This window comes from Schistocerca cancellata, unplaced genomic scaffold, assembly GCF_023864275.1.
Source record: "Schistocerca cancellata isolate TAMUIC-IGC-003103 unplaced genomic scaffold, iqSchCanc2.1 HiC_scaffold_1150, whole genome shotgun sequence".
Classification (NCBI taxonomy): Eukaryota; Metazoa; Arthropoda; class Insecta; order Orthoptera; family Acrididae; genus Schistocerca; species Schistocerca cancellata.
Window position 1 is genome coordinate 792110 of NW_026047149.1, and position 25327 is coordinate 817436.

Genomic DNA, 25327 nt, shown 5'->3' on the forward strand with positions numbered 1-25327 from the left:
GCCTTTTTTCACATACGTGGCACATACGTCTCTGGATGACTTCCAAACGGGTCGTCCCCCCCATGTTCCGCCACGCCACTCGAGTACCAGCACTGGTTACACGAAATCGCCAAATAATGACATTGTATTCACTTTGAACGCATTTAATTATGCTTGCAGATCTTAGTAACGTAGAAGCCGAATGTGTTTTTCTGTTGATTCTCCCTCTTCTGCAGCCCACAGAGCTTTGTCAGTGCCCCAGCCATTGATTGTTGGTGCTAGCCTTCCGCAACGTCGGCAGTTGAACTTTCTAGCTAGTAATGTCGATTTAATTAAGTAAATGAAAACAGAGGAAAATGATAATAATTGCACAACCACTAGTCAAACGTAACGTTTAGCGAAGTTATAGGCGAGCAAAGCCTTAAGCCATAAATTACAATGGGGCACACATAACCGTTATTGCATAAATGCACATTCAGAGTTGGGCCTTCCACGCACAATGTCGCAAAAGTTACCGTTATGTCCAAACGAAATTACGCATCGTATTCTTCGATGAAAAATGCCACTGACTTCCACTAATCACTTGTGGCGTAATGTCTTCATAACACTTCCACCTCACTACAATAAACGGCTGTGAGCTCAATTACACATTCTGTCCGATGTAGAAGCACTTCAATATTTCCGCAATAGTAATTTAGGAAATAGTCAAAGCTGTCACCTTTGGTCCCCTTAATTATCACGTCAGTATTCACATATGTTATGTGAGCGTCGACCACCGGTTTGCTCACACGGAGAGATGATGATTTATTGTCATCAAACAGCAGATGTGGAAACCGAATCACCAAAATCGTCGTTCATCCGAACATGAGTTAACTATCGTATTCGTCTCTAGAAAACTGTACTTATTGATAAAAGCGACAGTAATTTCCGTAACCGTTCTCTTTCCATAGCTAAATGTTTCGTCAACTGTTAATTGGATTCTTCTTAGTTCAAGGGTTTTCAGTTCTTCAGCAATACATAAAGCTACAGTTTCAAAGACTAGATATTTATGAAATGCCGCTAAAACAGCACTGTGCCGAAAATTCCGTTACGACTGGGAACGGAGTGTGTCGCAACGATATTCTTCCGACACACACTTCCGGCGTTCTTAGCCGGCTTAGACGTGAGTAACAAATCGAGGTTCGGATGAATGTCTCCACCGCCTCTTCCTGGACCAGCTGACTCCAGCCGTGCTGCCAAACTAGGTGTCGACGTCTGCGACGCTGCTTCCCCCGTGCTTAAAACGTAAACGAGTCTTGAGACTCCTCTGTCACCTGTCGATGCTACGGCAACAGCCGCCGTGCGGCTACAAGTTGCTGCTGTACATTCTCCTCTCTGCGGCCTGTCTTTTCACACAAGTGATGGGGCTCGGTTTTACGTGAATATAAGTAACGTAACTATTTTTGCGTACAACACCGCAGCCAATATTTACAGTTACTAGTAACTGCTTTTTCGCATTACTCATCTTAAATGTATACAGGTTTCGTAATACCTTAACTGTTTTCGTATGTGCTTGTGGTCGTCGGCAAGCAAGTGCATCATTAGCAGCGCAGAAAACTCATCGTCGTCAAACCAACTTCGGAGACGAATTTGCGTACCTAGAAAGGTAGCTACTTACGAGAGTTTACATGTATTCTGGAACCTACACAGCTTACTCTGTTATTGGCCACACTAAGAAAATAAAATTAGCACTCGAAAAATTCCCTCTGTTTAGGAAGTCAGGGAATGTCAAAGGGCGCACTTTTTGTTTGACTCTAGCTTTAAAACGCCATAAAAACATTTAGTCGTGTATATGTAACCGTTTGCAACTCTGCACCTTACATGTTATTTTTCTCGCCTTACCCGTGTTTCTACTAGCTGACTGGTGACATGTTTTCCTTATTACAGCATTTTCCATTGCGAAGTGGGGCTGTGGCCCTTTACATATTCCGGCCACATATTAAGAGAGTGTTACGATTGTCATGATGACAATGATGATGGAAAAGAGAAAGTTGTTGTTATTGTGTCTCGTACTGTCAAGAGCTTAGTGAGTACCTATGCAGTTTCTTTGCGACAGTACTTTATTATCTAATGATCAGGGCAGGCGTCTTTTGCTGATACTCTATGGTGACGTCATGACATCCACACTCGCGACTCATTCATTCTCGTCTCGTTTTGCCTCCGTATGTGAGGATTTGGCCATGCGTCAGGTCTGTGTCTTTTAGCCGTTATCCTTGTTTGCTGTTCGTCTTAGTCCCTTCACTGCGTGTTTTCCTGTTTTTATGCGTATGGGCGCTGATGACCACGCTGTTTAGCGCCTGTAAACCTCCAAAATACACACACACACACTCTTCGCTATTTCAAAGCGTCTCATTTTTGTTCTAGTGTAAGTGTAATACAGTTTGAAAACGTGGAAATGGCGGATATCTGTTCGACTGTTTTACTCTCTGGGCGATAAGCGCAAAAATACTTTTTTAAGGCATTGTCTTCGCCTCGACCAACGAATCTCCTGTCCTCTGTTGGCAACATGCTGACATTGTTCCCGTCACGCCTTCCACCTCGAAATTCTACAGCATTCTGTTTCACCTTTCTGCTATACGTTAAAAAATACTGCAATTTTTTTTGTCGACCACGAAAAACAAAATTATCATTTTTATTTCTTCTTCTGAAGTGTGCTATCCGTCGCGTTTAAGTGACCGACATAGCACAGTTGTAGCAGAGATTGGTATGAGTTGTGTATCTACATACTCCTCAGAAATCATTGCCTACTATGGGCAATGATTTCTAATCAAGAAACGTATTTTACACCTTGCTTCCTAACGATTTGGTTAAATGTATCGCATGTGTTTTTACATAGTTACTGTCTACTGAACTTCAAAGTTATAAGTCGCTCGTAACGCATTCCGTCATTTTGCCGTATTTAGCACTTTCTACCATAGACGAAGTGTATTGGATGGCTCAGCACTCGACCATTACTGTCGCGTCACGTCTAGAAGAAACAGGGTGGGGGAAAATAATTTGACCGAAAGTGCAGAGCAGGAAGGCAGCATCAAATGAAGGAATTTCGGTATTGCAAGTGTCAGTTGAATATTTCGGGCGCTATCCCAACATGGCAACTGTGGTCACTTTGAAGATTTGCTATGACATACTTATAGCAATAAGTGGCGGCTCCCTTCTTACTCATTTTCACCTTTTTAAGACGTATTGAAACATGAGACATGGACATCTGATTCTGATCATCTCTAAAAACGTGCAGTGTCCTAAGTCAGCCAAGTGCCATACACGTGTAAGTGGCGCTTTAAATTTATCTTGTTCTCATGGTGGCGGTTGGTTAGTTCACACAGCCTGTGTTTACGTATACATTTTCTGTAAACTACCAATCATTTAGAGCCAAGACGCTCGTGTGTGGGATTTTAATTACGATCCGGTGCCGCCGAAAATATTCAATCGCGAAGCCTAGTTGCTATACTCAAATTTTTGTGTTTCATGCTGCGTTTCCACGATACACTTTTGGTCAGATTGTTTCTATGCACCCTGTATGACGACGCCGGATGGCAAACTTCGCTGAATCACAACAGCTTAAATTTTTCTTTTTTTACGAACGCTGGGTGACTGCCACCCACATATTCTGCCACGTCACTAGAAGGCTAGCACGCGACACAGAAAATCACGAAACCAGTATCAGATCCGCGTAATTACACTGTACCGATTATGTCCATATTTAAACGATAATGACAAATGTAGATAGTAGTAATGTGTAAGATGAATTTCTTTTTCCGTTAGTCTTCCGCGTCCTGCAACCGACAGAGCTTTGTCGCTGCCTCAGCGACTGATTGTTGCCGCTACTACCCAGAACGATGTCAATTTTAAAGTCTGCCGCGAGTAATGGCGGTTTTCTAAAGCAAACGAAAACGGGAGAAAAATGTATGTGCATAATCTAATCGAGAGTGAATCCCTAATTAGCACAGCGACTTAATTTTTAATATTTACGAGCAGCAGAGCCTGGCGTAGCCGTCCAGTTGCGAGATGCGTGTCCATTCCGACACGTGAATCGCACCCCCAGGCGCTGGCATTTGTAACATTGTAATGCATTCGAAGTGTGCTCTTTCGCACACCGCATCTACATGGATGGACTTGTGTCTCAGCTGCGTCCAGCTGATGGTATCCTACACTCCTAAGAAGCAGACGATTCTGTGAGAAAATGTTCAGGAAAACACGTATAGAAATTGTCAAAAAATACCTTCAGAACCTTTCTAGCCAAGCCAGTTAACGCTTGTGCTACTTATATTATGCTCACTTTAATGACACGCGTGGTGCAGAATATGCGTAGCGGTAAGGGATGGAACTTATTTACACTCCACGGCTTTGAAGACGTGTGATGGCTAGAAAAATTCCTGTCGACTCGAGGCGAAACCTTAAACAAGTACAGAGGATTAGCAGATATGTCGTCACCACCCATCGATTGTGAAGGTTTAATAAACAAGTTGACAGCGTCGTCTGTTTCGCATCGAGGCCGAACATAATCGCAGTGTGAGAACCTGTCTTAGTTCGTGGCAATGTGTCCAGCTGTTGTCCTTGTGTGTTTCTACAGACTGCATTCGTATCTGGTAACGGATAAGGAAAAAGATCTATAACCGGCCATAACACACTGCGCATGTGAAGAGGAGCACCGTATGGAAACTAACAAGTTATTTACTGGAAAGTTGATAAAAATAAAAAAAAATCTTGCGTCAGCGATATTATTCTGTCGTGTCTGGGCAGCGCCGAACGCGAGAACGAACGCCACCAAAGCTTTATTTTATTTTACGGCGCCTGTATGCGTTGTACGGCGCTCGTTGGCGCACGTGGAACTTTGGACACACACAGCGTTTCGTACTTTAGACCGTGCATCTATCCTTGCCGTGTCGAGGTTCGAAACCAGGTGGATACGACAGTTGCAGTATTAAGCACTCATTTCAACGACGCATCTCCGTGTCGTATTAGCGACACACGTGTAGCAATTCCGTTAAGCTAATTTCCCCAAGACTCGCAGTGCTAATCCCGTATCTATCCTTGTTGCGTTCGGTCAGGTGGGACGACAGCAAACGATTCACACACTGTCCTGACAAGTCTTTATTTTCACGAACGACAGAATTCCCGTTCATGATGGACTGTGGCTCATTTAGCTGGCCGCTTCTACAGAAGAGCAAATATCGGCCTGGCGGAAAGCAAACAGTTTTCTGGACGTTTCATCGGGAGTACGTGTGATGTGTGTTGTTATGCTTTGAGAACTGACATCTGTGATGTCCGAATTTACTCAGAATAAGAGGCTATGGTCCCTGCATACTCCAGTACAGATAGCGACACAGTATCGAGATATGAAGCGTGAAGAACCGAATACGTCACTGATGGAGGACGCCCGTATACTGAGTCAGAGATTAACATCCCGTCGCCTCAAAATCTTCGCCATTCGAAGCGTTTTAGAGCTGCCGACCGACACGCATCCCTGCTTTCAACCCACGGAAGGATTCTGAAGCAGGTTTGGTGCGTAGCTTGTGGAGCCAGTTGGGTTAAAATCCTCCCTTTTGAAAGAAGAGTGTCCAACCGTTACTCAGTGCTCCGTCGCTGGTCAGACTGTAACGACTTTTGTTTCACGTGCGTTTGTGCCGGTCTGCAAGCACTTGCACAGTAAGCAGTGCTGGTAATTCACTGCCGTCCACCCAGCCCGGGAAACGCACAATATGCAGATGTAGACACCTCCTTTGGAAAGTGGACGCACATTCTGCACCCATCGCGGCAGGCCTCGTTACGTGGTACACAACCGTGACGTCACAACACGGACACACTCGCCCTGTTTATTACGGCCGACTCTGCAGCGCCACACGTGCAGCCCCTGCCTTCGACAGAGCTCGGCCTTACAGTCTTCTCACTAACACGATGCGTTTAGTATTGCGAAAGATTTGTCCTATTATTAAGCTTTACCGTTTAAATGGTGTACTGTTTGTTCTGCTACTGCTTTAATATGTTATGTAAACATATAAATGGCGTACATCTAATCGATCGTTGGGAAAACGGGGATTACATGTTCCAAACGCACAAATTTCCATCGGTTTATTTTCTGCATCGACATTCGAATCGCACAGCCTTTGTTGCCAAAGAGTTTTCGTTGTGGTTTGCTTCCTCCTCTGCGAAGTAGTGCTGTGATTTCTTACACATTCCATCCACGTATCAAATCAGCACGAAAGTTGCCCTAATGAGAATAGAGAAGAAATTTGACATTACTAGGTGCTCGTACGAAGTGTGGTGTCCGCTCTCCGACGTGTCCGAAAAGTCCATACCAGGAAACCGCACTACAAAATGGCACGCATTGTGTATGTCGATAATCTTTAAAAACCGTGTCCCAATTATGGCAAGCACAGTTGCTAAGCTAAAACTAGTGTGTACTAATAAAATGTTTAATATGTCTCCAATACACTGACTTTACATAGGAAAGCGTCTCGCGTTGAATTGCTAGAACAATAATTATAAAAGGTGGCAATGTTATTTACGCACTATCTTTTAAACAGATATGATGGTATGTGATACTCAACTCCTAATGCAAAGAAACGTACGGATGCTAAAATGCCTTAAATTCTTGCTATCATTTAATCTTTAAAATTTAATAATTCTCTTCCTGTTAATATTTAATTAATTAACTTACGTCGTTCAGATTTCGTAACGATGACGGCCTTAAAATTTAAAGTTGTTCAGTCCCTGTTTTGTTTTCTTTCAATTGTTCGCTTTCAAGTCTACACATTTATAAAAATCAGGTCCAGGAAACACTTTTGTGATCACGGTTGCGATTCAGACGGTATTCGCGTCATTGTACTGATTAAGAGTTATCGTTTCCGAAAGATGCAGGTTCGATCAAAGCTGTGTGCGCATTTGCGCGTATAATGAAAATATTCCTAACACGTCGGGTAACAAAAAGTAACACGCGAATCACAACCGTGGTCAAACGAAGAAAATATATGATGACATAAATGTTCTTCGCTGTTATGCAGGACAGGTTTAGATTAAACACCGCAATTTTCAGTCTTTTTAAATCACAGTACGATACGCTTTAGAGATATTTGTTTTGAATAACTTGTATTTACCTTTTCTTATACAATATGGTCATTGTCCGCAAGTATTATCTCTTTCTCTCTCTCTCCTTTTTATAGCCTTTATACATTCACATTACATACATCGATTAAGAAACTTTTCTTTCTCTACTGACCAGTGCGAGAACAAAACCCGCCCAGACAAAATGTCTTACATAGAATTAGTTCTCACTTAAGAATCATATATAGTTTCGTAGTACAAACAATGCTAGTTTATTCCGTGCAACAGAAAGTCTTTGATTCACTGAGCACAAAAATTAAAATAATAAAATTATAATTGCAATTTTAATATCGTCAGTTATTGTTTATTTTATGAAAATAAGGTTTGACATTGTCGTAATATTATTTTTCATCGTTGTAGCACTATAACGTACTCTGAATATTTCTGTGAATGACGCATACTACTCTTCTTTCGTTCCCACCGACGCTTCGAAGTAAATATCGAAACTGCTTTGTAGTTTATCCACGTACGGTTCCAGAGGCTACGTGTAGCAGCTTTCAGTCTAATCAGGATTGGTGACAAATGAAGCTGTTTTGTCTTCTGGTCTTAAGAAACTGATAGCACCTCTTTGTTCCGACAGACTATGCTTGACCGTTGCTACACGTGGACCACAACGTCACACGCGTTTTGCTCAGGTTGTGCCGCAGGTGTATATTGAGACCAGAAAGGAAAACAACGATTAAATCATTATATATGAGTTCCTCTCATTCACTTCTGTGCCTGTTATTCAGTTCTCGCCGTATGCGATGCTTTATTTGGGAAGTAAGGAGCGTCTCTAGTTAGTTTCGGTAGCAAACTTTTGCCCACAGCTGAAACTCAGTTTCCAAACCACATCTGCCATGAAATGAGGTCGTCTTTACTAGTGAGGCGATGAAGCAATTTCCCAACTCTGGGTAAATCTTCTGTTTTTTACTTTCATTGACTAGGGGAATTCACTGAAAGACCACAGTGTTGTCTCCCTTAACCCATAGAAAACACGATAAGAAATATTACGGTCTTCCGATTAAACTACAGTTGAGAAAAGCCTTCAATTCATCATCGTAATCGGATTTCCTTCTCGGTCACCGCTCTATAGCTGTTCGGTATGAGATAAACGGACAATTAAAATGACGCGGTGTTTATAAATTGCCGCGAAACCTGCTGTGGGCCGAAAATTCCGTTACAACTGGGAACGGAGTCGCTCGCGACGCCATTCTTGCGTCAGACGCTGTCGGTGCTCTTGACGAGTTAAACTTGAGTAGCGGTTCGGGATTATTTTATGAAGTTCCATCGCTCTTCTTTTGGTGACCGTATCATTGTCGTCGTGCTGCCAGGGAAGATGTCGATGTCTGCGACGCTGTTTCCCCACGTCGGGGCGTCAATGATTCGACGAATTACTCTGGAGTACAGCCGCTGTCCAGGTTGAAACTACAGTTGCGAAATCTGATCTGTGCGGCCTCTCTGATGACAGAAGACGTAAAGCCTTTGTATGAAATAAAAAAGTCTGTTTACCTCGGTTTTGCGTCGTTAACAGTACTGTCCATATAGTTGGCAAAACACACGTGCGAATTATTACACATAGTTAAGCCGAACATATATCTCCGTCCCCTGCGGCCTCCAGAGCTTTGCCACTGAAGGCAGTTCGACTGTCTCGCGAGTGACGGCTGTTATCTGACCTTTCTTAAAATCTACCCACAGCAGGACGTGGCGTCGCCCGCCATTCACGAGATGCGTGTCCGTTCCAACACGTGAACCACACGCCTAGTCGATGGCCAGTTGCACCATTTTAATGCATGCCGACAGTGCTGTTTCGCAGTCCGCACATTCATGGCCGGCCTTCTGTCACAGCTGCCTCCAGCTGATGGTATCCTAAATTTCTGAGGAGGAGGTGGAGGAGGTTGTGTGAGAAAATCTTCCAGAAAACACGTATAGAATTCGTCAAGAACCACCGTCAAAACATTTTTATCCGGGTCAGTTAATGCTTGAGATTCTGTTTTATTATGCTCACACGGATCACACGCTTTGTGTGGTAAGAGTTGTTACGTATTTACGCTTCAAGGTTATCAAGACTTGCAACGGCTAGAAAGATTCGTCTTGAGTCACGGCCAAGTCTTAATCGTATACGCATTGTCAGCGTCTATATCGTCAACAGACATCGATTGTGAAGATGTATAAAAAATTGTCGACAATGTCACCTGCTTTGTGCCGATGCGTAATTTAAACGCGGTGTGCGACAGATTCCATTCGTAACTGGAAACAGAATAAAATGTATCTATCCAGAACCTTTACACACTGCACCTGTGAGGACAAAGAACACGTTCAAGTCAAACAGTAATTCACTGGCAAGGCGGTAGAAAATTAAAACAAAAAAACTTGTCTCATCCATATTCTTCTGTCCTGTTGCTCGGCAGAGCCGCTCGCGAGAGAGAACCAACGCCACAGGAGCTTTTTCTTAACGGTGCCTGAAAGCGTTACACGCTGCACGTCCACCTGTGCAAAATTTTGGACACAAACCGTGTTCCGTACCTTCGGCCAATCACGAAACTCTGCCGTGGTGTCCTTTATATTCTTGCCATATATTAAAACAATCTTGCAAATTTTTTTTGATTGTCACGTAAAACAAAAATTAGTATTTTGATTGTCTCTTATTAAACGTGCTATCACTCGTGTTTCAATAGTCGACATCGCAATGTTGTCCCACGAGCCAGTGCGATTTGTATGTCTACGTACTCTTTGTAAATGATTGCCCACACTGGGCACTTATGCAGTTTAGCAGGTACGGAAAAAATTTTTCATTCCAAATGTATCTGGCTTGGAGAGCTTTGTGGGTGAATATGTAAAGTTTGTTGGTGATTGTACTTTGTATTTTCATAAATAAAGTGATCTGTAGCGTAGCCCACTTGAGGTTAGGTTGGGAGTTTTTTTTTTGGAATGCGGCCGCGGCAGCGGCCGCCTATGATTTGAAAATACTGATTAGTTAGCGTATTACGTAATGTTGCGTCATCGGCAGCGCCGCGCTTATCGGGCAGAAGATATCGCCGACGGTCAAGGGAAAATGAAAATTGATGTTATATTCGAAATCAGCGCATCAGAATTCACTATATCGACAAAATATTGAAAAATAAAAAAATTTTAAAAAAATTTAAAACAATTTTTTTGATGTAAATAATTGACTGGGGCGAAAATAAATATCGTATTCGTAATCAGCGTATCAAATTTGACTATAATCGATCAAATTTTGAAAAAAAATGAAAAATTTTTTCCGTACCTGCTAAACTGCATAAGTGCCCAGTGTGGGACAAGCACATCTGCGGGAAATTCGTTATGATACAATTATTATCTAGTATTCGAATCTCTGATTTGTCGGTTATATACATATTTCGGAAGGTGTATGCGGCCTTGAAACCGTTTTGTGACAGTAAAATAGTAGGACTGCTACTACATTCCACATCTGTGATGTCGATGCTGGATGTGTCCATTCAACCGCAGCCGCCTCTCGCTTAGTGGCAAAGGCTCCGCCCCACAACAGTGGATGGTGACAAAAACGTCCCATAGCCCTGCGTACAGCGGTGGGAATGTGAATTTACTGCAAGTCTCCTGCCCATATCTGAACGCCTAATCTTTTCAGGTGCAAAACGCTTCCACCAGTGACCGCCTCGTATTTCTTTCGACAACGAGCGTAATTCCGGTCTACTAATAAAGCAGCCACGAATGCTTTAATGGGCCTGGATAAGACTTTTGAACAACCCTTTACGTGTCATCTCCTCCTCACATTTCTCCACCTTATATTTTCACTGGCGTCCGTAAGGAATTCGTACTCTACATTACATGTTGACGTCTTCCCTTCACAATACGAAAACACCGCCAAGTTTGTTTCATCGTCGACAGTTGCTCAGCGGAGACCATGGGTGTGAAACGTATGAAGCTTGGAACGCACCGCAGGCGTTCGTTCCGGCTAGTGGAATCTATTAAGGTCTCACATGTAACCACCACAACAGAAAATTGGTTTCCGAAATTTTGGTCATCTAAATGTTCTGTTCCGCGTAGTCGATGTCTCTGTTGTGCCTTTCATCTTGACTGCTCAGTACAAACATGGAAACTCGCGGCATGTATCCGATTCTGTTAGCCCACCTTGATGGAGGGCTACAAGCAATATTCACCACATTTCAGTATTGTCGAAACAGTTAATAAGTAGAATAGTGTTTGCCTCTGGTCGGGAGAAGGAATAGGGGCTACTTGGTTCCATAGTGTCGTAGATATTTATAGAAGAAAAAAAATAGAGGAATTAATTTCACGGTATTCATCAGTCTCTGAATCCACACTTCCACATCATAGACACTATAAATTTATTTCGTCTTCATTCACGATGATAGTTCCAATGTCATACACCCAGTTAAGTGTTTTGTTTAGTTTTGAACGCTTTGGCAACTGAGCAACGGTGCATGCTTTCACTAATACCGATTCTGTGGGGTCTCATACGTTGCTCCATAATAGCGTGACACACATACAATTGTCACGATATTTATGCGGTTACCGCTCCACTAGAGAACTTTTTGTAATCAGAAAAGATATTACACGTCTAATTCCGTAGTGCCTCGTTATACGTGTCACATTTCCTTTTACGTAGTTACTGTCTACTTAACTTTAAAGTTACAAATCGCTACCAACGCATTCTGACATCTTGCCATTGTTAGAACATCCTGCGAACGATTAAGTGTACTGGACTCCTGAGAATTCGAACACATTCTGTAACGCATCGTCTGACATATACAGGGCGGAAAAACTATTTCACCAAAAGCGTAGGGCACAAAGAGAGCGTCAAACGAAGGAATCTGAGTATAGAAAATACAGGTCGCAGTTAAACGTTTAAGGCGCTGCGGCAGCATGAAAACGGTGGTCAGTTACAACATTTTCCATACATACTCCTGTTAATTAAGTGGTGGCTCATTTTTCACTTTTTTTAAATATACTCAAACAAGAAACATGGGCATGTGATTGTCCTCATTTCTGAACAAGTACTGTCTCGTTCGTCAGCTGAATGCGATACACGTGTTTGTGACGCTTGAAATTTATCTTGTTCTCGTCGTGACGACTGGTTAGTGCAAACATTCTGTCTATGTATACGTTTTCTGTAAAATACCTATCATTGCGAACAAGGGCCTCAGTATGGCAGATTTCAATTACGTTCCAGTAGCGCTGAGAATATGCATTTACGACCCTTAGTTGCCATACACGCATTCCTATGTTCCATGCTGTCCTTCCGCCCTGCATTTTTGGTCAAACTGTTTCTGCACGCCCTGTATATCGGTGCTGGATGGCAAACCTCGCTCAAACAGCACTGTTTAAATTAGTCGCTTCATACGTTCGTTACACATACGTCACTGAATGACACCCAGCCAGGTCGTCCGCCTATATTCCGCCACGTCACTGGAAAGCCAGCACGCGATCCACGAAATCACGAAACCAGCACCAGATTCGCATCGTGACAGTGTACTGGTCGTAACCACATTCGGACATTAATCGCAATTGCAGATCGCTGTAATGCAGAGGCCGAGTTTGTCTCTCCGTTAAATCCCCGCCTCCCGCAGACCACAGAGCTCTGTCGCTGCATCAGCGGTCAATTGTTGCTGCTGGCGCCACGGAATGATGGCAGTTAGATTCGGACTTTCTCCGGAGTAACTGGGGCTCTGTTAAAGGAATGAAAACAGAAAGAAGTAACGAATGAGGCAACTCGGAATCAAACAGTACGTTTCTGGTAGTTTAATGCGATGACAATTTTGAATGATAACTTTGGTGATGCGACTGCGTTACCAGCAATTACAGAAACCCAGGTTTTAAGTTGGGCCCTCCACAGACAAACTCACTACAGTTATCGTCCGTGCCAAGTTTCATTTTAAACACAACGGAATTGTACTATTTCCAATGAACTACACATAACTGAGCCTGTAATTCATGACCAAGTTGACTATTACTACTACTACTACTCTCGTTTTTTTTTTTTTTTTTAGGTAAAGAATTAGCACAATGCTCACACGAGAAAGCAGTCTTGCGTCCATCATGCAATCATCCTGGAAACAATTCCTCCAGCCAGAGCATTTCTTTTTCCGACACAGTAATGATTTTACAATTACCTTCGCATGTAATTCATACTTTACTGTATAAACGGAATATTTAGTAAAAGGGCGAACCGAGTTAAGTACTGCATAGTGTGAGTGAATGCTGCGATTTTCCAACAAAGAACAACTGGCACACAGTACTGAGACTCGGCCACACACGTCTGCCGTCACCGAGCTGCAGTGGCAGCCGAGTCATCCGTGAAATCTTAATGGCGGCCACGGCTGCCGAGGCTCGTCTACAGATGCAGCAGCAGCCCACAGTGTGGGGTGACGTCACAAGGCACCCGCATCTCCAACACAACGCACCACGTGTGTTACTATATCTCATCACTTATTTCTCTTTATCGAACATTTCCACATTTACTCACCTCTGAACTCCAGTATATTTTCTCGGTATCAATACAATCAATTCAAACGCTCTGTATAATACTTTTGTACGAGCGGCACGATTATTAACAATTTTACATTCAATTTTTGTCGGGAACTTGTTCGTTAATTACTGTATTTCCTCATTCGAAACCCAGCGTCAAACAAGTTGCTTGCACCTCTGAAACTTGGCCCGCCTTTACAACGTACATCTCTAGTAGTATTAGGTGCTTAACACGTCTGTATGATCTGCATGCAAAACCCGAACTTCTATGAAAAAGGCAGACGTCATTTCGCGTCTGCTTCCAGTTGTAAGATGCATTCCAGTAACGTGTCCCACTCACTGACCAGTTACGCCGATTTTAATCTGTCACACTGTGCCATATCGCCGCCCACAGATTTCTGGATAGTCCTCCTACGTAACAGAACTTTTCCGCTCTTTGCCTCCCGCTGCTGTCGATGTACTTCAGATTTTCCGTTTCAAGATCCGCCAGACAGTCGATCGCTCGTAACACGCGGTCCGCGACCGCTTTCTCTATAGACTGCCGCCGGTTCTGAATTTGGCTCTTTCTCCATTCAGACGATGTATCTTCCAGCGTCGCACCTAACTGACGTATTATTTTGAGTAGTTGAAAAGTACACTTCGTAGGCAATATACTTGCACCCCACATTGAAATAAATTTTTTTCCTCTCAGGAAAAAAGAAAAGATGTTCCCGGGAGTGTTGGAATGTGACGAAAAAAACAGTATTTATTTCCATTCTTTGCAAAAGAAATACGAAATATAAAATTATTTTATGTTTTAATATGCTACTGCTTATTTGAAAGCGCTGAGCAACGCTTCGCTCGAGAACGATAACAGTCTGAAATTTATTCTACTGCTCCTGACTGCGTTATACGATATTCTCTGGTGCTGTCTGGAGGCGAATTTGGAACCGCAGCCGCCTGTTTCTCTGGTGTGGCGGTCTTGTCCGCTCACAGTTATCTCATTTCATCTTCTGTCATACATATAGGCTACAGCCCTCCCTCGTTGCCCACTACAAGACATTTCGACGTAGGCATGTTCTGTTTTTATTTCTCGGAAGTGCGTGATTCGCACCCGAATCAGCGGTATACGGTGTGATGGCGCCCCGTGTTGCAGAAGAAGGTAACTGCGAAAGGAGTTACAGAGGACGCAGTGTCGTCGATGGCCGACAGATGGCAGCATGCGACTTCCCGTGTTAAGCTGTGATATAGGGAACATGCCGGTGAAACGGAATACACAGCGCAAAAAAGATGTATACGGGCTCCATTGTGTATAATATGGACACTGAAATTCTGATAACCTTTATATAGTAAATTATAAATGTCGAACGGAGGAGAAAGTTTAGCGTAAAAATAAAATTTTTGAATCTCATGTGTTTCCGTTTCGAGAAAGTAACGGTATGTTAATAATCGCTTCCATTGTGTCTAACAAAATATAAACGTTATTTAACAGTTCTACACACGGCTAATGAATGTGCTTTCCATAAACCGAACTGCCGCTACCGCTTCTGGTTCGTCATGGAAACGCTATCATATCGACTCCCGAAACCTGGTCACCGATGCCGGATTTCTTGCTGTATTTCGAAGGAAAAAAACACCACCACAACATTCCATCAATTTACCGTTTTAAGCACATTCATTTTATCGAAGAATTGAGACTGCGGTCAGCACCCTTGTCGTGTCATGTCTGATAATGTGTAACGGTGCAGGATGGCGAAACCCCCCCCCCCCCCCCCCACGGCCAACCACCACTGCTTACGTTTGCGTTTTCTCACACACGTCAGTGACTGACTACCGAAAGGGACGCCACTCGAATGCCAGCACGGGTTACACAAAATCGTAAAACCAGCGTCGCATTCGCATACTGACACGGTACTGACGTTGGGCACTTTTAATCGCGGTTGCAGATCGTGGAAAGATAAAGCTGAGTTTATTTTTCCGTTAATTCTGCGTCTGCTGCAGCCCACAGAGCTTTGTCGCTGCCCCAGCGACCTATTGTTGCTGCTGGCGCTCCACAATGTCGGCAGTTTATCACTTGCTCGCTGACTATGGCGGTTTTATGGAGAAAATGAAAACGGAGATATTATAGTAAATGCACAACCACCAATCAAACTTTACATGTAAACGATAAACCTTTAAACGATAAACATCGTCGGTGGGGCACACATAACTGTATGTTGTCCATTTAAACCCTCATTTAGAGTTAGGCCTTCCACACACAAACCCGCAAAACTTATCATTCTGTCCAATCGAAATTACACAACCCATTCCTCAATGAAAAATACTACTCACTTCCACTAATCACTTGTGGCGTCGTGCTTGCGTGACAGTTCCACCTCCCTGTAGCAAACGATTGTCTGCTATATTAAACACTGTCCGCATATAAAAGCATTTCAATATTTTCGCAATAGTAATTGACGAGCTAAAAAGATTTTTCGTCTTGTTGCTGCTTAATTATCATGTCGGCATTCACAAACGTTGTGTGAGCTGCCTGTTAACAGGGATTGATAATGTTTTATCACTCTGAAACAGCGGCTGAAACTCGTATGCAGACGTAGAAACCGAATCGCAAAAGTCGTCGTTCGTTCCAACAGAAACTACCCATGACACTGGTCGCTAGAAAATGATATTAACTTATATAAGCGAGAGTAATTTCCATAGCCATTGTCTTCGTAAAGCTGAATGTTTTGTAAACTCACCATCGTAATTAGTTCAGAGGCTTTCGTTTCTTCAGCAATACGTAAACGAACAATTACAGAGACTTGGAACCGTGCCGAAACTTTCGTTACAAATGGGAACGGAGTGTACCGCAGCTACATTGCCCTGACACTCGCTTTTCGGCGTTCTTCGCCGGATTAGCCGTGAATAAAAAACCGAAGTTCGGACGAGTCTCTCCGTCGCCTCTTTGTGGACCAACCGACTACAGCCGTGCTGGCAAACAAGGTGTCGATGTCTGCGACGCTGCTTCCACCACGGGTTAAAAGTTATCAAGTGTAGGAGAGCCTGTGCAGCTTCCCAGCAGCCGCCGTGTCGGTACAAGTTACTGCTGTACACTCTCGTCCCTGCGGCCTGTCTTCTCACGGAACACATGTTCCTTGGTTTTACCTGAATATAAATAACGTAAGTAATGTTGCCAAAACACTACGGCGAATATTTACATTTATTACTAACTGTTTTCTCGCATTATCGTCCTAAGCATATTCAGGTTTCCTAATACCCTTACTGTTTTCACATGTGTTTGTGGCCGCCGGCAATCAAACGCGCCATTAGCAGTGCAGGAAACAACGTCGTCAAACCAGCATCGGAGACAAATTTGCATACCGAGAAAGCAACTTGTGAAGGTTTACATCTATTCTACAGCAGACACAGCTTGGCCTGTTGTTGGCCACACTAAGAGAAGACATGTAGCAGTCGAAAAAGACCGTCGTTTTAGGAAGTTGAGGAATTTCGAGGGCATACGTTTTGTTTGGCTCTAGCTTCAATACACTCTAAAATCGTCTCAGAGGTGTTTATGTTACCGTCTGCAACTCTGTAGCTTACATATAATTAATCTGGCCTAAACCTGTGTTTTAGGAACTGACTGCTTGAGATGTTTTGCTTAATTTGGCACCTTCCATTGCGACGTTGTGCTGTGGCCCTTTACATATTCGGCCACACACTAAAAGAGTGTTACAATTGTCGTGATGGTAATGGATAGAGAATGAGTTGTTGTTGTTATCGTGCGTAGCTGTGCAGTCTCTTTGCGACAGGACTTCATTAACTAGAGACCACGGCCGGAGTTACTTGCCCGTACACCACAGTGACGTCATAACATCCACACTCGCGTCTCATTCATTACGGCTGCGCACTGCCACGTGTGCTAGCCCTGAAATCGGGCGAGCCCGGCCTCTTTGCTTCTCACCAGAATAACACGGCAACTACTCTGAAAAGAGCCACGCATTTCTGGACAGACGATTTTTTCCATTTAATACAACTTTTCTTTTACTACACACTTGGAAAGCGTGTAATCGGCGGATATCTGTCCGATCGTGTCTAACTCACGGGCTACAAGCGCAAAACTTGTACCCCTCACGGCTTTGTGTTCGCCTCGACAAACGGATTACGTGACGTCTGTTGCCAACATGCTGATTTTATTCCTGCAGCGTCTTCATATCTCGAAATTCTACCGTAGTCGGTTCCACATTCTTGGTATGTATTAAAACAATCCGCGATTTATTTGAATGACCACGAATACAGATGTTGTCATTTTTATTTCCTCTTCTTAAACGTACCATTCGTCGCGGTTCAACAGCGACATCGCAAAGCTGTACGACAGATCGGCGCCATTTGTATATGTACACACTCTCTCGAAGCGATTGCCCAATACGGGACAAACACAACTGCCTCGACATTTGCGATGATACAATTGTTCTCTACTATTCGAATCTCCGATTTCCCAGTAATATACTTGCGTAGGGGAGCGTATCTGGTACTCAGTCCGTTTCTGTGATCGTCAAGTAGTGGGACAGGTACTATTTATTACATTGAGCAGGCTCTGCAAACGGATCTGCCAATAGCAGTTCCGTCTTTTCACGCAACCTTTGCGATATGGATCCTGGAAATGTGCTTATAGCCAGAGCCAGCCTCTCGCTTAGTGGCGAGGGCCACGGCAAACAGTGGCCGGAGACAAGACACCCCCTAACTCTGTGCACAGCCGTGTGGGTGGGTTTGTAGTCTTTGACAAGTTTTGTCGCCGTGCCTAAACGCCTAAAGCTTTTTGGTGAAATGTGTTTGCAACAGTGTCCATCTCGCACTTGTTTCCACAACGAGCGTAATCCTGATCGCTCAAGAAACCACCTGCGAACGCTTCAATGGCCGAGCACGTGACTTTTGAACGTTGCTCTACTTCCAATCTCCTCTTCACCCTCCACCACATCTCTGCCAGGAAGCCGTACTCTCCACTACTTGTTAATGTCTCCACCGCATATTACGCAAAGACTGATAAGTCTGCTTCTGCATTGCAGAGACCACGCGTGTAATAATTATGAAGCCCGGGACATCGACGTTTGCTCACTCTAGCAAAGTCGATTACTGTTTAACGTGTAACCACATGATTAAAACTGTTTCCGAAATTTTCCTCCCCTGAATGTTGTTTTCCGTGTAGTCGTCGTCTCTGTCGTACCGTTCATCCCGACTGCTCAGTGCAAACATGGAAACTTGCTGCAGTTGTCAGATACCTACATGGAGGACCTGAGGCAAATTTCACGACATTTCAGTACAGCGAAAACCGTAAATAGAATATAGTTCGCCTCTGCCAGGAGAACAAATCTAGGGCAACTCGGTCTCGTGGGTTACTGTGTCGCAGGTATATATCGAGATACGGAGAGCAGTCGATATCACGCTATTCATCGGTCTCTGAGTCATCACTTCCACATCACAGAAACTATAAAATTAATTCGTCTCTATGACAGGAGCAATGCGACCAACGCCATTAAAAGTTGTGTTACATTTTCAGTCCATAGGGAACTGACCAATGGTGCATTGTCTCTCTCGTTCCATTAATACCGACGCTGTAGGGGCTCATAATATGTTGCCCCCTAATTATGTGCCAGACGCTTTTCTCACCACATTTATACATTTACTACTTGCCGAAACGTTTCGCATTTTCTTTCACGTACTTGCAGTCCACTAAATTTTATAGTTGTATATCGCTACCAACGCGTTCCGTCATTTTGTCGTTTCCAGCACTTTCTATGGAGTCGTAAGAGTTCGACTATTATTATGTCACTTGCTACGACTTGCTCACTTAATTAAGTGGTGACTCATTTTCCATTTACTTTGAACTTTTTAAGACATCTTCAAGTATTAAACATGGACATGCGATTGTCTTCATTTCTAAGGAAATATTGTGTGGTACGTCGCCTAAGTATGATGAACGTGTATGTCATGTTTTAAAGTTTTCTTGTTCTCATCCTGAAGACTGGTTAGTCCAAAGACTGTGTTCACCCGTACATTTTCTATCAATTACCTTTCATTTTGGGTAAAGAGGTCCCCATGTCAGATTTTAATTACACTCCCGTAGCGCCGAAATTACGCATTTGCGGCTCTCACTTGCGGCACTCAAATTCCTACGATTCGTACTGTCTTTCCGCCCTGCACTTTTGGTCAAATTGTTTTTCCGCACCCTGTATAACATTCCTGGATGGCAAACGTCGCTCAGCCAGCACCGCTTAAATTATTCACTTTTTACAGACGCTGCACGTATCTCACTGAATGACACCCAGCCAGGTTGACCGCCTATATTCCGCCACGTCACCGGAAAGCCAGCACGCGATCCACAAAATCACCAAACCAGCACCAGATTCGCACGGTGACACCGTACTTATTGCAAGCACACTCAGAGATTAATCGCAAACGCAGGTCGTAGTGTGCAGAAGCCGAGCTTGTCTCTCCGCTAATTCTGCGTCTCCTGCAGACCACAGAGCTCTGTCGCTGCATCAGCGGTCCATTGTTGCTGCTGGCGCCTCGGAATGATGGCAGTTAGATTCAGGCTTTCTCCGGAGTAACTGGTATTCTATTAAAGAAATCAAAACAGGAAGGAGTAACGAAAGCGGCAACTGGCAGTCAAACAGTACGTTTCTGTTAATTTAATGCGATGACAATTTTGAACGATAATGTTCGTGATGCGATTGAGTTACCAGCAATTACAGAAACCCAGGTTTTATGTTGCGTCCACCACAGACAAACTCACTAAATATGTCGTCCCTGCCACGTTCCTACGAACTACGCACAACTGAGCCTGTAATTCCTGACGAAGTTAACTATTAATTTTACTAGTCCCGATTTTTCATAGGTAAAGAATGAGCAAAATGCTCACACGTGATAGAAATGTTACGTCTATCATGCAACCGTGGAGGAGACAATTGCTCCAGCCAGAGCAGAAATGCCCTTCATGTCATTTATATTTTTCTTTATAAACTGAACATTTAGTAACAGGGGGAGCCCAATTACATTCTGCTTAGTGTGAATAAATGTTTCAGTTTTCTGAGCAACCGTGATAAACGAGAACAAAATACTAAGACTCGGCTACAGATGTCCGCCATCATAGGGCTGCAGTGGCAGCTGAGTCGCTCCCCGAGTCTTAATGGCGGCCACAGCGGCTGAGGCGCCACGCCGCTCCCCTGCCTCCGTAGAGCGCGCGCCACGTGTCTCGCTGCATCCAATCATTTATTTATCTTTATCGAGCGTTTCGATAGTTTCTCACCCTAGTTGCCGACTTTCCTCATTCTACACTCATTGAAAGGCCAACCATTTTTGCTTGTACATTTCAAAGGTGCCCCACTATTACCGGGTACATATTTAGTAGTATTAGGCGCATAACATATCTTTATAATTCATATGCAAATTCCGATCTTCCACGAAAAAGACACATGTCAATCCGTGTAGCTGGTTAAGAGAGACATTGGAGTCTCTCCCTACTCGAGCCAGCGAACTAATGTCCAAAACTGTGAGCACAGCATAATGCTGCGTCTGCCGCCAGTTGTCAGATGCATTCCAGTATCCTGTCCCACTCACTGACCAGTTACGCCGATTTTAATCTGTCCACACAGTGGTATATCGCCGCCCACAGATTGCTGGATGCTCTTCCTATCTACCACAACTTGCCCGGCCTTTGCCTCCCGCTACTGTTGATGTTCAGATTTTCCGTTTCAAGATGCGCCAGGTAGTCCGTCGCACTCGACACCTGATTCGCGACCGCTTTCTCTGAAGACTGCCGCCGGTTGTTACTTCAGCTCTTTCTCCATTCACATGATGTATCTTCCAGCGCCGCACCTAATGCTTATATCTCTTATTCTGCATGCCAGGAATTGTGCTCTGTCACTGAGGAACTAAAGAGAAATTAAGGCCACGTATTATATTAAGTAGTTGAAAAGTACGCTTCGCAGGGAATATACTTGCACCTGACATTGAAATCAATTTTTTTCCTCTCACGAAAAAAGAAAAGATGTTCCTGTTAGTGTTGGAACGTGACGAAAAAAAAAAACTTTATTTATTTCCATTTTTTCATAGGACATAGAAAATATAAACTCATTTTATGTTTTAATATGCTACCACTTATTCGAAAGCGCTGACCAACGCCTCGCTCGAGAACGAAAACCATCTAGAATTTATTCTACACCGCCTGACTGCGCTGTACGATATTCTCTGGGGCTGTGTGGAGGCGGATTTGGAATCGCTGCCGCCTGTTTTTCTGATGTGGCAGTCTCGTCCGCTCACAGTTATCACATTTTACTTTCTGCCATACAAACACGCTACAGCCTTCCCTCGTTGCCCAGAAGAGATTTCGATGTACAAATGTTCTGTTTTTATTTCTTGAAATTGCGTGAATCGCACCCCAACCAGCGGTATCGAAAGACACGTTCTGATGGCGCCCCGTGTTGCAGAATAAGTCAACTGCGAAAGGAGTTACAGAGGACGCAGTGTAGTCGATGGCCGACAGATGGCAGCATGCGACTTGCCGTGTTTAGCTTTGATATACCGAATAAGAAGTTGGAACGGAATAAACAGCGTGAAAAAGAGTATGTTTACGGGCGGCATTGTGTCACTCAACGATCAAGGACCTTTTATATAGTAATGGACACGGAAATTCTGATATCTTGTTGCAGAAAATTATAAATGTCGAACGAAGGAGAAATGTTAGGCGTAAAAATGAAATCTTTGTTTCTCTGTCTTTACGCTTCGAAAAAGAAACTGTATGTTAATGATCGCTTTCATTGTGTCAAACAAAATATAAAACGTTATTTAACAGTGCTAGAGACGGCTACCGAATGTGCTTTTCATAAACCGAATCTGCCACTACCGCTGCTGTCCGACATGTAAACGCTATCACATCGATTCCCGAAACATGGTCACCGATGCCGGATTTCGTACTGTATTTTGATGCGAGAAAAAATACCACAGCATTCCATCATTTTACGGTTTTAAGCACTTTAATTTTATCGAAAATTGAGACTGCGGTCAGCACCCTTGTCGTGTCATGTCTGATATTGTGTAACGGTGCAGGATGTCAAAACCCCGCCCAACCGCCACTGCTTACGTTTGCATTTTTTCACACACGTCACTGACTACCAAAAGGGACGCAACCCGAACGCCAGCACGGGTTACACAAATTCGTAAAACCAGCGTCGCATTCGCATAATGACACGGTGATGACGTTGGGCATTTTTAATCGCGCGTGCAGATCGTAGAAAGACAGAGGCTGAGTTTATGTTTCCGTTAATTCTCCGTCTCCCGCGGCCGACACAGCATTGTCGCTGTCTCAGCGACTGGTTGTTGCTGCTGGCGCTCCACAATGTCGGCAGTTTCAACTTTCGCGCGCATAATGGCGGTATTATGGAGAAAATGAAAACGGAAAAGGGATAGTAAGTGCACAAGCGTCAGTCAAACTTTACATTTATGGAAGTTATAAGCGAGTAAACCTATAAGCGATAAATAACGTCAATGGAACCCACATGACTGTATTTAATCTATATAAACCCACATTTAGAGTTAGGCCCTTCAGACATAAACTCGCAAAGGTTATCGTTCTGTCCAATCGAAATTACGCATCGTATTCTTCAGTGAAAAATACCACTGACTTCCAGTAATCACTTGTGGCGTCATGCTTGCATAACACTTCCACCCCCCTACAACAAACTATTGTGTGCTATATTACACACTCTGTTCGCATTTGAAAGCATTTCAATATTTTCGCAATAGTAATGGACGAGCTATAAAGATTCAACGTCTTCTTCCTTCTTACATATCTTGTTGGCATTCACATACATAATGTGAGTGCCGAGCACCGATGTGTTCACATGGAGAGCCAATGATTTATTGCTCTGAAACAGCGGCTAAAACTCGTATGCAGACGTGGACAGTAACAGTCTATCGTAATCGTCACCAGGAAATGATACGAACTGATGTAATCGACAATAATTTCCATAATCGTTCTCTTTCCAAAGCTAAATGTTTCGTAGACTCATCATCGTAATTAGTTCAGAGGTTTCCGTTTCTTCAGCAGTACATAAACGAACAATTACAAAGAGGTGAATTTTTGAAATGTCGCGAAAGCAGTACTGCGCCGAAAATTTCGTTAAAACTGCGAACGGAGTGTGTCGCAGCGGCATTCTGAACACAAATGCTTTCGGCGTGTTTGGCGCGTTAGATTTGAATAAGAAATCAAGATTCGGACGAATCTCTCCATCGCCTCTCTCTGCACCAGCCGGCTGCAACCGTGCTGCCAAAGAAGGCGTCGATGTCTGCGGCGCTGCTTCCCCCCCATGCTCGAATCGCAACCAAGTCGGGGAAATCCTCTGCTGCCTCTAAAGAAAAGACGGTAGCCGCGGTGCCGGCGCAAGTTTCTGCTCTACGTTCCCATCTCTTGCGGCCTGCCTTTCCACGGAACTGATGTACCTTGGTTTTACCTCAGTATAAATAACGCAACTAATTTTACCTAAAATACTACAGCGAATAATTACATTTATTGCTAACTGTTTTATCGCATTTTCGTCCAAAGCATATTCAGGTTTCGTAATACCCTCTCTGTTTTCAAATGTGTTTTTGGCCGTGGGCAAGCAAATTGCACCATTAGCAGAGCAGGAAACTCACCACCGTAAAACCAGAGCCGAATTTGCTTACCTGGAAAGCTGCCTATGACATTATGTATTCTGGAACCGACACAGCTTGGTCTGTTATTGGCCACGCTAAGAAAATACATTTGGCACTCGAAAAGTTCCGTCCTTTTAGGAAGGTAAGGAATTTCAAAAGCATACTTTTTGTTTGTCTCTGACTTTAGTACACTCTAGAAACATCTCAGTGGTGTGTACGTAACCGTTTGCAACTCTGTCGCTTACATGTATTTACTCAGGCCTTACTTGTGTTGTAAGGTCTGACTGCTTGACATGTTTTCCCAGATGCATGATTTTCTGAAGAGGTGATTGTTTCCGTTTAGTACGACACTTTTTTTTCTAGTGTATGTGTTAACCCTCTTTGATAGCGTGCAAATGGTGGATGTCTGGCCGATCGTTTTTAAGTCACCGGGCTACAAGCGCAAACCTTATACTCCTTATGCTTTCAAAATTCTAACGTAGTCTATTTCACATTCTTGGTATATATTAAAAAATTCCGGAATGTTTTTCGAAAAACTACGAAAATAAAAGTTGTCATTATTTATACCCTCTTGTTAAACGTGCCATTCGTCGTGTTTCAACAGACGGCGTCGCAAAGCTGTACCACACATCTGTGCGATTTGTATACCTAGGTACTCTCTCGAAGTCATTGGCCAATATGGGACAAACACGTCTGCGGGACATTTGCGATGATAGAATCGTTCTCTAGTATTCGAATCTTCGATTTCTCCGTAATATACTTACTTTAGGAAGCGTGTCTGGTACCCAGTCCGTTTCTGTGAACGTCAAATAGTAGACATCTTCAACTTTTGTAGTCCTGTCTTCCTCAGTTGCGTGTAATATTACGGTATATTGATAATTTTTACTTATGGACCGTCTGACAGTCGGCAACAGAAGCCAAAACATTGCATTGTAACAAGCGTTCAGTTCATAGTGCTGTGAAATGTGGGAAAAAAACCGCAAATTCGCATTCGTAAGAAGAAGAACACTGAAAATGCAACAGGAGCGTAATATGTAAGAAATCGTCCACGCAACCTGCCACTGATGATGTCTTGCAGATAATAAAGGCGAACGCG